Raw genomic sequence first — 14208 nt, 5'->3', positions numbered from 1 at the left:
GTGAGTGGTAGAACTGCAGGAAGTTGATGAGAATATGATGGTGTATTTATTATATAAGATTAATGTAAGATTAGTGGAACTATTTTGTTGTTGTTTGGTGTGCACTCAATAGGGCAAAGAAGCTGCTTCTGTTCTGCATTTCATTATAACACGAGTCAGCTGTAAGTTTTTAAAATTAATTAATTTATGTATTTATTTAGGGTTACAGAGCAGAAAAGGCCCTTCCAGCCCCTCGAGCCATGCTACAAGGGCAAACCCCAATTCAACCACAGCCCAATCGCGGGACAATTTACACTGACCATAGTGACTGGTATGTCATGGGACAGTGGGACGAAACCAGAGCACCCGGAGAAAACTACAGCTTTCACGAGGAGGACGTTCAGACTCCTTATAGATGACGATAGGATTAAACTCTGAAATTGGAACAACAGCAGAGAGTGTAAACTGCAAGGCAATTCTGTGCCTCCTAATGCCTCTCTTCCCTCTCTCCCTGTCCCATTGTGGCTATTCTCGCATTTCCTTCCTTCCATCAGCAGAAAGAAACGGAGACCTGAAAGAACCAACTTCAAGTGGAGCTTCAATTCCACTGTAAAGTATGGTGATGCGCTGCCACCCCATGGACAGGTATTGACTCTACAAGGGAGAAAATCAAAATTAATTCTCAGGAGATGCTGAAACAAAGTCATGTTGGAAACCTTTCAATACCTCCTGCATCCAGGCAAATTGCATCTAGTTCCTCCAGAGGACCTGGGATTTTCTTCACAAGCACCACCCTCCCCAACCATCATCCCCACCATTCCAGGACTGAGAAGCTCCTGAAGTATTCCACAGTCAGCTCATCCAAACCCAGAGGCTTGTCTCTCGATAGCTTGTGGAGGGCACCAGACATTGTGTATTTCTGTATTTTTCCCATTATGGGCAGAAGGGTTTCTGATATGTACGGGAATATCCTTCCAAGAAAATTAACATTACTAAAAAAAGAATGCAAATATAAAACAAACATTTGACACTAAGTAGTTTTTGATCATGAACTTTGCAATACTGTATATAACTCGTCAACATCTACGAGAAGGAGTTTTCTCAAATTTGAAACAATCTCCAGTAAAATTACTAGAGATAAGAGGTAGTTAAGTTAAAAAATGTTGAGACACAAATCTGCTCACATATAATGAGAGAATCTCAGTGAGTCATCTACACTATGGAAATAAATGAGCAACCACCATCTCTAATCAAGATTCCTCATGAAAACGCAACAAAAAATGTTAAAATGTTTAAGACTATCTTAAAATGTTCCTAATGTGTCTTAATGTTTCAATATACTTGTCATGAAACAGTGATGTACAGATTATTATTAAGATAAAAACTGTAAGGCAAGACCAAGCAAAATTTTGGAAAGCACCTACATTCTCTGCACACAACAGGAATTCTGCAGATGCTGGAAATTCAAGCAACACACATCAAAGTTGCTGGTGAACGCAGCAGGCCAGGCAGCATCTATAGGAAGAGGTGCAATCGACGTTTCAGGCCGAGACCCTTTGTCAGGACTAACTGAAGGAAGAGTGAGTAAGGGATTTGAAAGCTGGAGGGAGAGGGGGAGATGCAAAATGATAGGAGAAGACAGGAGGGGGAGGGATAGAGCCGAGAGCTGGACAGGTGATAGGCAAAAGGGGATACGAGAGGATCATGGGACAGGAGGTCCGGGAAGAAAGACGGGGGGGGGGTGACCCAGAGGATGGGCAAGAGGTATATTCAGAGGGACAGAGGGAGAAAAAGGAGAGTGAGAGAAAGAATGTGTGCATAAGAAAGAGTAACAGATGGGGTACGAGGGGGAGGTGGGGCCTAGCGGAAGTTAGAGAAGTCGATGTTCATGCCATCAGGTTGGAGGCTACCCAGACGGAATATAAGGTGTTGTTCCTCCAACCTGAGTGTGGCTTCATCTTTACAGTAGAGGAGGCCGTGGATAGACATGTCAGAATGGGAATGGGATGTGGAATTAAAATGTGTGGCCACTGGGAGATCCTGCTTTCTCTGGCGGACAGAGCGTAGATGTTCAGCAAAGTGGTCTCCCAGTCTGCGTTGGGTCTCACCAATATATAAAAGGCCACATCGGGAGCACCGGACGCAGTATATCACCCCAGTCGACTCACAGGTGAAGTGATGCCTCACCTGGAAGGACTGTTTGGGGCCCTGAATGGTGGTAAGGGAGGAAGTGTAAGGGCATGTGTAGCACTTGTTCCGCTTACACGGATAAGTGCCAGGAGGGAGATCAGTGGGGAGGGATGGGGGGGACGAATGGACAAGGGAGTTGTGTAGGGAGCGATCCCTGCGGAATGCAGAGAGAGGGGGGGAGGGAAAGATGTGCTGCTTAGTGGTGGGATCCTGTTGGAGGTGGCGGAAGTTACGGAGAATAATATGTTGGACCCGGAGGCTGGTGGGGTGGTAGGTGAGGACCAGGGGAACCCTATTCCTAGTGGGGTGGTGGGAGGATGGAGTGAGAACAGATGTACGTGAAATGGGGGAGATGCGTTTAAGAGCAGAGTTGATAGTGGAGGAAGGGAAGCCCCTTTCTTTAAAAAATGAAGACATCTCCCTCGTCCTAGAATGAAAAGCCTCATCCTGAGAGCAGATGCGGCGGAGACGGAGGAATTGCGAGAAGGGGATGGCGTTTTTGCAAGAGACAGGGTGAGAAGAGGAATAGTCCAGATAGCTGTGAGAGTCAGTAGGCTTATAGTAGACATCAGTGGATAAGCTGTCTCCAGAGACAGAGACAGAAAGATCTAGAAAGGGGAGGGAGGTGTCGGAAATGGACCAGGTAAACTTGAGGGCAGGGTGAAAATTAGGAGGCAAAGTTAATAAAGTCAACGAGTTCTGCATGCGTGCAGGAAGCAGCGCCAATGCAGTCGTCGATGTAGCGAAGGAAAAGTGGGGGACAGATACCAGAATAGGCACGGAACATAGATTGTTCCACAAACCCAACAAAAAGGCAGGCATAGCTAGGACCCATACGGGTGCCCATAGCTACACCTTTAGTTTGGAGGAAATGGGAGGAGCAAAAGGAGAAATTATTAAGAGTAAGGACTAATTCTGCTAGACGGAGCAGAGTGGTGGTAGAGGGGAACTGATTAGGTCTGGAATCCAAAAAGAAGCGTAGAGCTTTGAGACCTTCCTGATGGGGGATGGAAGTATATAGGGACTGGACATCCATGGTGAAAATAAAGCGGTGGGGGCCAGGGAACTTAAAACCATCGAAAAGTTTAAGAGCGTGAGAAGTGTCACGAACATAGGTCGGAAGGGATTGAACAAGGGGTGATAAAACAGTGTCGAGGTATGCAGAAACGAGTTCGGTGGGGCAGGAGCAAGCTGAGACAATAGCTCGGCCAGGACAGGCAGGTTTGTGGATCTTGGGTAGGAGGTAGAAACGGGAAGTGTGGGGTGTGGGAACTATAAGGTTGGTAGCAGTGGATGGGAGATCCCCTGAGTGGATAAGGTCGTTGATAGTGTGGGAGACAATGGCCTGGTGCTCCTTAGTGGGGTCACGATCGAGGGGTAAATAAGAGGAGGTATCCGCGAGTTGTCGCTGTGCCTCGGCAAGGTAGAGGTCAGTACGCCAGACTACAACAGCACCCCCTTTATCAGCGGGTTTAATAATAATGTTAGGATTAGTGCGGAGGGAGTGGAGAGCAGATCGTTCTGAAGGAGTGAGGTTGGAATGGGGACAAGGTGCGGTGAAGTCGAGACGGTTGATGTCCCGTCGGCAGTTGGCAATAAAGAGATCCAGAGCAGGCAGAAGACCAGAGCGGGGTGTCCATGAAGAAGAGGAGGGTTGAAGACGGGAGAAGGGGTCATCGGTGGGGGTGGAAGAGTCCTTGCCGAAGAAGTAGGCTCGGAGACGGAGACGGCGGAAGAAAAGTTCCGCATCATGGCGAACACGGAACTCGCTGAGGTGTGGGTGAAGGGGGACAAACGTGTGACCTGTGAGTCGACTGGGGTGATATACTGCGTCCGGTGCTCCCGATGTGGCCTTTTATATATTGGTGAGACCCGACGCAGACTGGGAGACCGCTTTGCTGAACATCTACGCTCTGTCCGCCAGAGAAAGCAGGATCTCCCAGTGACAACACATTTTAATTCCACATCCCATTCCCATTCTGACATGTCTATCCACGGCCTCCTCTACTGTAAAGATGAAGCCACACTCAGGTTGGAGGAACAACACCTTATATTCCGTCTGGGTAGCCTCCAACCTGATGGCATGAACATTGACTTCTCTAACTTCCGCTAGGCCCCACCTCCCCCTCGTACCCCATCTGTTACTCTTTTTTATGCACACATTCTTTCTCTCACTCTCCTTTTTCTCCCTCTGTCCCTCTGAATATACCTCTTGCCCATCCTCTGGGTCACCCCCCCCCCCGTCTTTGTTCCCGGACCTCCTGTCCCATGATCCTCTCGTATCCCCTTTTGCCTATCACCTGTCCAGCTCTCGGCACTATCCCTCCCCCTCCTGTCTTCTCCTATCATTTTGCATCTCCCCCTCCCCCTCCAGCTTTCAAATCCCTTTCTCACTCTTCCTTCAGTTAGTCCTGACGAAGGGTCTCGGCCTGAAACGTCGACTGCACCTCTTCCTATAGATGCTGCTTGGCCTGCTGCGTTCACCAGCAACTTTGATGTGTGTTGCTTACATTCTCTGCACTCTGGATATCTTGAGCTTCTCATTGCATGTCATGTCATTCCCCACCCCATCACCCATTCCTGTTTCCACACTGACCTATCTGTTCTCTGCTTCTCCACTGCCACTGTGTTGCCAAAAACAATCTGGAAGTACAGCAGCTTGCATTCAGCTTGTGGAGACTGCATTCCACTCTTCGATAAACTGGCTATCCTGGCACTTCACTCAGCCCTGATGTTGGGTCTTCAGCCAAAATATCGACCATCCCTTTGCCTCCAATGATGCTGTGTGACTACTGACTTCTTCCAGATGTTTATTTTCATAACATTTATCAACCATTTTATATGAGTGAGAGAGACAAGTCCTACAGGCTCCTCTCTAGAGTAACACACAAAATGCTGGAGAAACTTAGCAGGTCCGGCAGCAACTACGGAAAAGAGTAAACATTCAACGTTTCAGGCTGAGACCCTTCTTCAGGACTGAGAGGGAAGGGGTGAGACACCTGAATTAAAAGTGGGGGAGGAGAAAGAGGCTAACTGGAACGTGATAGTTGAATCCAGGTGGGTGAGAAAGGTCAAGGGCAGAAGAAAGAACCTGGAGGAGGGCAGAGTGGACAATAGTAGAAAGGGAAGGGGAGGGGTCACCGGGCAGGTGACAAGAAATAAATGGGGATTGGAGGAGAGGGGGACGATTTTCAATTCACCGGAAGGAGAAATTTATATTCATGCCATCAGGTTGGAGGGTACCCAGTCAGAATATAAGTTGTAGACCCTCCACCCTGGATCAACCCATTGGAACAGGGATAGGAAGCATCATTAAAATGTTTGGCCACCGGGAAGTCCCGCTTATGGCAGACGGTAGAGGTGCTCGATGAAGCAGTCCCTCAATTACTGATGGGTCTCACCTATGTAGAGGGTGCACCAGACACAATAAATGATCCCAGCAGATTTGCAGGTGAAGTATTAACTCACCAGAAGGATTGTTTGGGGCCCTGAATGGAGGTGAGGGAGAAGGTGTATGGGCAGGTGTAGCACTTGGGCCACTTGTATAGATAAGTGCCTGGAGGGAAATTAGTGGGGAGGGATCAATGGTCAAGGGAATAATGGAGGGAGTGACCCCTGCGGAAAGTGGAGGGTGGTGAGTAGGTAAAGATATGTTTAGTGCTGGTGTCCCTTTGGAGATGGCGGAAGCTGCAGAGGATAGTGTTCCATGTGGAGGCTGATGGTAAGGACAAGAGGGACTCCATCACTATTACAACAGCGGGAAGGTGGGGTGAGTTCACATGCATCGGAAATGGAGAAGATGTGATTATGTGCAGCATCAATAGTAGAGGGAGGGAAACTCCATACTTTGAAGAAAGAGGACATCTCAGATGTCCTGGAATGGAAAGTTGCTTCCTGAAAACTGATGTTTTAGAGGTGAAGAAACTGAGAGAATGTAGAAGATTGAGATCCCCCTCAATCTTCTACATTGCAGGAACTAACGTAGTAAACTATGAAGATTCTCCCTATAACCCGGTCCCATCTCCAATCCAGATGACAGCCTAGTAAATCTTTTCTGTACTCCTTCTGGACTGATAATATCTTTCAGTTAACAGTGCAATCAAAACCAGACACAATACTTTATACAACCTCACTGGCATCTTATATAAATGAACATCATTCCCATCTCCTGTACTCAGTGCAGTTTCTGTTGATGGCCCGTGTACCAAACACCCTCGTCACCATTCTATCTATCTATCACACACTTCCGGTGAACTGTGGACATGAAATCCTCACTCCTTCTGTTCCATAACACTCCCCACGGTTCTACCATTCACTGTTATAGGCTTAATCCTGAGCTGATTCCCAACAAGCAATACGTTACTTTTATCAGAAGTGAAAGCCATTTGCCGGTCCACAGGCCATAAACCCAACTGAACAATATCTTCCAATAATATCAAAGCCTTCCACACTGCGTACATCAACACCTATTTTAGTAGCATTTGTAAACTTACTAACTATATCTTGTAAACTTTGTATAAATTACACGCAAAGGTGCTAACACTGACCACTGTGAGATACCACTGGACAGCCGTCCTTCGCCAGAAACAACCTCTACGATCACATTGTGCTTCCTACCACAGAGGCAATGATGAATCCACTCTACTAATTCTACTTGATCCTGGTAATCTAACCTTCCGGATGAGTCACCAATGGTCCCTTGTTAAAGGCATGGAGGAGGAGCTTAGGGGAATGATGGTGCCTAATGGTTACTCCTTTCATTGCATCTTCAGAAACAGCTCAATTTCTGTCTATAATATCTCTATTTTCTCCTTTCAAGGTTCTTCTGAAGACCTGGAGTGACACACAGACTTCGGTTCTTTGCAGAAATGGGACCCATTCTCAGGGTCTCACGACTGGCCGCTATTTGATATGCCAAGGACGCGGCCTGGAAGATTAGCGCACCTTCAGGGTTCCGGGATTTTGTGGCTCTGGAGGCGGGCAGACTCGAGGTCAGTGTCGCGTAGGAAACTGGTGTGTCGTGGGAGATGGAAGATTGAAAGCAGCAAGCTGGCTGCTGGCTGTGTGCCCAGAGACCCAAGTTCTTTGGGCACAGAGCTCAGAAAAAGCGATCAACAGACTTATAGCATTGTAAATCAGCGAGTTGTTTGTTATGTCTTCCCTGTCGCTGTGAAACGGGGACACCTCTTTTTCACTTATGAGGGAGAGAGAGAGCCTGTGCATGTCGAATTACCAGGTGAACGAGTAGTGTTTGGGGTACTGTAGGTCTGTGTCTTTATTGATGTGTTGCTGAATGCTTGAGTGCTTGGTGGGAGCGGGGGTGGTCAAAGATGCTTTTTGCTTGTGGGGGAAGGGTGGAGTCATTGCTTTGCTGCTGCTTATGCGTGGGTGGGAGGAGCTGGGGGGGTGCTTTGGGGTTCTAACAATTAACTGTCATTCATTCTTTGGGCCCTCCTCTGTATTTGTATATGTTTGAGAAGAAAAAGAATTTCAGGATGTATATTGTATACATTTCTCTGACATTAAATGTACCTTTGAAAATCCATACTATCAAAATCCGCTGTCCTGCTCGCATCTATCCTCTTGGTTACTTCTCTATAGCTACTTTAATATTAATAGAATTATGGTCATGTTGCTCACAGGGATATACTTTTTTGCTTGGAGGACTATATATACGGAAGACCCTGTACTAACTCTCTTTTCAGCTTAACTCTCCTGAAGACTATGGAACTCTGCAGTTCTGATGGGACCTCACTTGGATTATTGTGCACAGGACTGCTTTGCAAGTGATAACTGTGCAGCTTTCAGGAAATGCTGAAGATTCATGGGGATGTTACTGAGGCTGGAGGGTAGGAGTTAAAAGGAGAAACTCGAAAGACAATGGTTCTCCTCCCAGGGCATAGGAGGATTTACTGGATGATTTCATAGAGGCATAATGAAATCATAAAAGGACTAGATAAGACAAATGGTCAGTCTTTTCCCATTGCAGGGGAGTCCAAAACAAGAGAATATATTTTGGTGGTGATAGGAGAATTATTAAAAGAGAACTTATACTTATTATCAAACACAGAAGTTGGGCCATAGCACCTCTTTACCTCCTACCTATCCATGACTCTGTAGGACAATTGTAGCAGTGTTGGTGGTCAAAGACAGAGGTCAGAATGGGAGTAGGAGAGAGAAGTTATCCTTAGTGAGATACCTCTGACTGGGTGTAACTGCAGGTATAACAGATTTGCAGTGATAAGTGCGTTTAATGGGATCAGAGGAGAGGGATGATAGGACAAGGGAATCATGGACAGTGTGATGCATACAGAAAGCAGAGAAGCAAGAGGAATATGTGCAGCTGGAGGGAGTGACTGGAAGATGACAGAAGTTGTTGGAAATGTGAATACCTGGTTGAATGTAGGTGAAGACAAGGGGAACCCCATCACTGTTATGCTAGGGTTGTTGTGGGGAGGAAGATTGGGTGAGGACAGACTTGTGGGAAATGGGAGAGATACCAGTGAAGACTACATTGGAAAGACTGGAGGATAAATCCCATTTTCCGAATATTCTGGAATGGAAACCTACATTATCAAAATAGATGCATTGGAAACAAAAGAACTGAGGGGAAGGTGTTGGCCAGAAAAAACTGCAGTCTATTCAAGGACAGGGGAAGCAGACAAGCCAGTTGTCTTTGTTTCCCCTTTTTTGTGGACTCTAAACTTATTCTTGCTCTTGGATAATCTAATCAACAACTGAATGGGGATACAGGAAGCTTCAGGTAATGATCTGCTGAAGCAGAGCCCATTCTCAAACAAGTAACCATTTGTTACGTAAACAACGTGGACTCCGAACTGATTCTTGACTCTGGGACAATCTAATCAGAGCATTAAACCTGAGACCATTCTCAGAGGAGTAGCTACTTGTTATGTAAAGTAACAGCCCTGCAGTCTGTGATCTAGTTTGACTCAGCCTGGGTTGCCTCATTTAACTGGTTTGGACCAGTTAGAGTGTGAAGGCACAAATACACAAGGCTGGGGTGGGCAGAACCATGAAAATATGTTTGTTGTAGCCCTGTACAATGACCAGTAAGAAGGTGACCCAGGTAGGTCAGGTGACCTTGAGCCAATAGGAAGGATATCCAATGGTTCAATTGATGAGGAACACTATAAGAGTCAGGAGCTCCAAATATGCAGGGGCCATAAATCTCCAGCAATCAGAGACCAAACATCACGGATAAGGAGGACATGTGGAGATTGGGACCACGAGGAATGCCTAGCCAGCGTAGACTCCTTTCCCGCGTAATACCTTTCCTCTTCATTGAGTGCCGGGGAATTCTAGGAGGGTGCACACAGGTGGAGAAGATGGTGAATCCACGTTCCTTTAGTTGAAACAACAAACGTTACTTGTTGGAAAATACAGATTCTCTGTACCTCACTGATCATTATTACAAGGGGTGATTCTTGTAACAAAAGTGAATAGTATTCTTGCAAGTGGCAGATTGAGAAGAGATGTAATCAAGATAATTGTGGGAGTTAGAAGACATCAGTTACAGTCTGTGTCCATTAAAACAAGGTGTCTAACCCAACACTTCGACAGGCTCTCTCTCTCTCTCACTAACAAGGGAGATGGAGATATTCCTCCTGCCACAGTGAGGAGGGAGAAACTGCTTTGCGGATGAAAGAGAAGAAGTGGTGCTCTGTGCCATCTTTGGCTCCTCCTCCAAGTGGATTGAAACATAGAGACAAGATATCCATGGCAAACATGAGGCAATCAGGGTTAGTGTACTGAGAGTTGTTAAAGTGGTGGAAGGCTTCATAAGTGTCACACACATTGGTGGGATGGGATTAAACCAAGGGGCTGAATGGAGTCCATCTATGAGGACATGAGTTCACTGGGCAACCACAGGCAGGAAAAATGGGCCAACCAGGTGTGTGCTTCACCCACTGCTCTACTCTCTGTATACACATGATTGTGTGACTAGGCATAGCTCAAATAACATCTGAAAAATTTGCTGCTGATACAACCATTGTCGGTAGAATCTCAGGTGGTGACAAGAGAACGTACAGGAGTGAAATATGCCAACCAGTGGAATGGTGCCGCTGGAACAACCTGGCACTCAATGTCAGTAAAATGAAAGAGCTGATTGTGGAGTTCAGGAAGGGTAAGATGAAGGAACACATACCAATTCTCATAGAGGGATGAGAAGTGGAGAGAGTGAGCAGCTTCACGTTCCTGGGTGTCAAGATCACTGGTGATCTAACCTGGTCCCAACACATTGATGTAATCATTAATAGTCATAGTCATAATTTATTCATCCCGGGGGAAATTGGTTTTCATTAGAGTTGCACCATAAATAATAAATACTAATAGAACCATAAATAGTTAAATAGTAATATGTAAATTCTGCCAGTAAATTATGAAATAAGTCCAGGACCAGCCTATTGGCTCAGGGTGTCTGACCCTCCAAGGGAGGAGTTGTGAAGTTTGATGGCCACAGGCAGGAATGACTTCCTATGATGCTCTGTGTTGCATCTCGGTGGAATGAGTCTCTGGCTGAATGTACACCTGTGCCCACTCAGTACATTATGTAGTGGATGGGAGACATTGACAAAGATGGCATGCAACTTAGACAGCATCCTCTTTTCAGACACCACCGTCAGAGAGTCCAGTTCCATCCCCACAACAACACTGGCCTTACGAAAGAGTTTGTTGATTCTGTTGGTGTCTGCTACCCTCAGCCTGCTGCCCCAGCACACAACAGCAAACATGATAGCACTGGCCACCACAGACTCGTAGAACATCCTCAGCATCGTCCGGCAGATGTTAAAGGACCTCAGTCTCCTCAGGAAATAGAGACGGCTCTGACCATTCTTGTAGACAGCCTCAGTGTTCTTAGACCAGTCCAGTTTATTGTCAATTCGTATCCCCAGGTATTTGTAATCCTCCACCATGTCCACAGTGACCCTCTGGATGGAAATGGGTGTCACCGGTACCTTAGCTCTCCTCAGGTCTACCACCAGCTCCTTAGTCTTTTTCACATTAAGCTGCAGATAATTCTGCTCACACCATGTGACAAAGTTTCCTACCGTAGCCCTGTCCTCAGCCTCATCTCCCTTGCTGATGCATCCAACTATGGCAGAGTCATCCGAAAACTTCTGAAGATGACAAGATTCTGTGCAGTAGTTGAAGTCCGAGGTGTAAATGGTGAAGAGAAAGGGAGACAAGACAGTCCCCTGTGGAGCTCCAGTGCTGCTGATCACTCTGTCGGACACACAGGTTTGCAAGCACACGTACTGTGGTCTGCCAGTCAGATGGTCAAAAATCCATGATACCAGGGAAGCATCCACCTGCATCGCTGTCAGCTTCTCCCCCAGCAGAGCAGGGCAGATGGTGTTGAACGCACTGGAGAAGTCAAAAAACATGACCCTCACAGTGCTCGCTGGCTTGTCCAGGTGGGCGTAGACATAGTTCAGCAGGTAGACGATGGCATCCTCAACTCCTTGTCGGTGCTGGTAGGTGAACTGGAGGGGATCTAAGTGTGGCCTGACCATAGGCTGGAGCAGCTCCAGAGCAAGTCTCTCCAGGGTCTTCGTGATGTGGGAGGTTAATGCCACCAGTCTGTAGTCATTGAGGCCACTGGGGCGCGGCGTCTTCAGCACAGGGACGAGGCAGGACGTCTTCCACAGTACAGGAACCCTCCGGAGCCTCAAGCTCAGGTTGAATACATGGTGAAGTACTCCACAGAGCTGAGGGGCACAGGCTTTGAGCACCATGGTACTGACACCATCCGGTCCTGCAGCCTTGCTTGGGTTGAGACGTTTCAGCTGTCTTCTCACCTGTTCAGCTGTGAAGCCCACCGTGGTGGTTTCATGTGGGGAAGGGGTATAGTCATCAGAGCAGGGTGGGGGACTGTGAGGAGGGGTAGGAGGGGAGAGTGGAATATGTGTTGGTTGGGGGCCGACAACAGATGGCTCATGTGGGGGATGGGCAGGGGCCACAATGTCAAATCTGTTAAAGAACAGGTTATGTTTGTTGGCCCTGTCCACACTGCCTTCAGCTCCTCTGTTGCTGGTTTGCCGAAACCCAGTGATGGTCCTCATCCCACTCCAGACCTCTCTCATGTTGTTCTGCTGAAGTTTCCACTCAAGCTTCCTCCTGTACCTGTCTTTAGCCTCCCTGATCCTGGATTTCAGGTCCGTCTGTATTGCCCTCAGCTCGTCCCTATTTCCATCTCTAAACACCCTCTTTTTGGCGTTCAGGATGTCCTTAATGTCCTTTGTCACCCATGGCATATTATTTGAACAACAAAGCGCAGTTCTGGTTGGAACATTGCAGTCCACACAGAAGTTGATGTAATCAGTGATGCACTCTGTGAGCCCATCAATATCCTCTCCATGTGGCTCACAGAGTGCCTGCCATTAAGAAGGCAAGACAGCGGCTATACATCATTAGGAGTATGAAGAGATTTGGCATATCAACAAATACACTCCAAAACTTCTATGGTTGTACCATCGAGAGCATTCTGACGGGCTGCATTACTGTCTGGTATGGAGGGGCCACTGCACAGGACCGAAAGAAGCTGAAGAAGGTTATAAATCTAGTCAGCTCCATCTTGGGCACTAGCCTACAAAGTACCGAGGACATCTTTGGGGAGTGGTGTCTCAGAAAGACAGCATCCATTATTAAAGACCTCCAGCACCCAGGGCATGCCCTTTTCTCACTGTTACCATCACATAGGAGATACAGAAGCCTGAAGGCGCACACTCAGTGATTCCGGAACAGCTTCTTCCCCTCTGCCACCCGATTCCTGAATGGACTTTGAAGCTTTGGACACTATCTCACTTTTTTAATCTACAGTATTTCTGTTTTTGCACATCTTTTAATAATCTATTCAATATATGTAATTGATTTTTATTTTCTTGTTTATTTTTATGTTTTATTTTATTTATTATTATTCTTCCTCTCTGCTATATTATGTATTGCATTGAACTGCTGCTAAGTTAACAAATTTCACGTCACATGCCAGAGATAATAAACCTGGTTCTGATTCTGGTGAATCTTGGGTAAGGGTTGAAATGGGCAGTGTGGGGTTGGGGAACTTAGCGGATGGAAGTTGTAGAGGAGAGATCAACAGAATTTACACGGGTAGTAACGATGCAGGAGTCTGTTGCCTGACTTTTCTCAGTTGCGCTTGAGTCTAATTTTTCTGATTTTTCTCAGTGGAGACTTGGCATTTGGCATGGGGATGTGGAACTGTGATTGGGTTGACAATGGGGCACGTGGTATTCAAGCAGATACACTGTGTAGTGAGCGTTAGGAAGGACAGGCAGATGATGGGTCAAAATTGCTGTCACAGGGATGAGTCGCAGTGTAACAGCGGGGCAAAATCAAAAGGGTAATAAATACAGGACTGAAAGTGTTATATTTGAAAGTGCTCAACATACGGAATAAGGTGGTTGATCCTGTAGCTCAGTCAGGGAATGGCAGGTATGATGTTGTGGGCATCAATGAATCGTGGTTGATAGAGGAGTATAATTGGGAGCTTAACATCCAGGGATCACAGTATATTGAAAGGACAAGCAGAAGGGCTCAGAGTCAGTGAAAAGTACAGCACAGTATCAAGCCCTTCAGCCCATCTAGTCCATACTGAAACCTTTTAAATTCCCTACTCCCATCAACGTCCACTGGGACCATAGCCCTCAATACTCCTCCCATGCTTAAATGTTGAAATTAAGCTTGCATACACAACATGTGATGGCAGTTCATTCCACACTCTCATGACTCTCAGAGTGCAAAAGTTTTCCTTCAATGTTCCCCGACTCCTCAGCTTTGCTTGTTGCTCTGCAGCTGGGGTGGGGTCGAAGCGCTCGGCGTAGGATGGTGCTCAGAGAGACTGTGTCGGAGGCTCGAAGTTTTCGGACCAACTCAGAGTTCGCTGCTTCCAATGCTGCTGCATCGGCAAGTTGGCAGCGCTTGGAGGTTCATGGCAGGGAGACCTTCTCCCTTCTACTGCCTGCGTGAGATGATTAAGCTATCAGGACTTTCAGAATTCTT

General features: G+C 46.8%; 1 protein-coding gene across 1 annotated transcript in view; it reads right to left on the bottom strand.

The window, feature by feature from the left end:
* Positions 1 to 14208, bottom strand: part of LOC134351204 (zinc finger protein 850-like) — a 308750-nt gene that overhangs the window by 131535 nt on the left and 163007 nt on the right. The gene's annotated exons all lie outside the window — the stretch shown is intronic.

This window comes from Mobula hypostoma, chromosome 8 (genome assembly GCF_963921235.1).
Source record: "Mobula hypostoma chromosome 8, sMobHyp1.1, whole genome shotgun sequence".
In the NCBI taxonomy this organism is placed as follows: Eukaryota; Metazoa; Chordata; class Chondrichthyes; order Myliobatiformes; family Myliobatidae; genus Mobula; species Mobula hypostoma.
The sequence above is the reverse complement of the archived record's forward strand: the minus strand, read 5'-3'. Positions and strand labels throughout refer to the sequence as shown.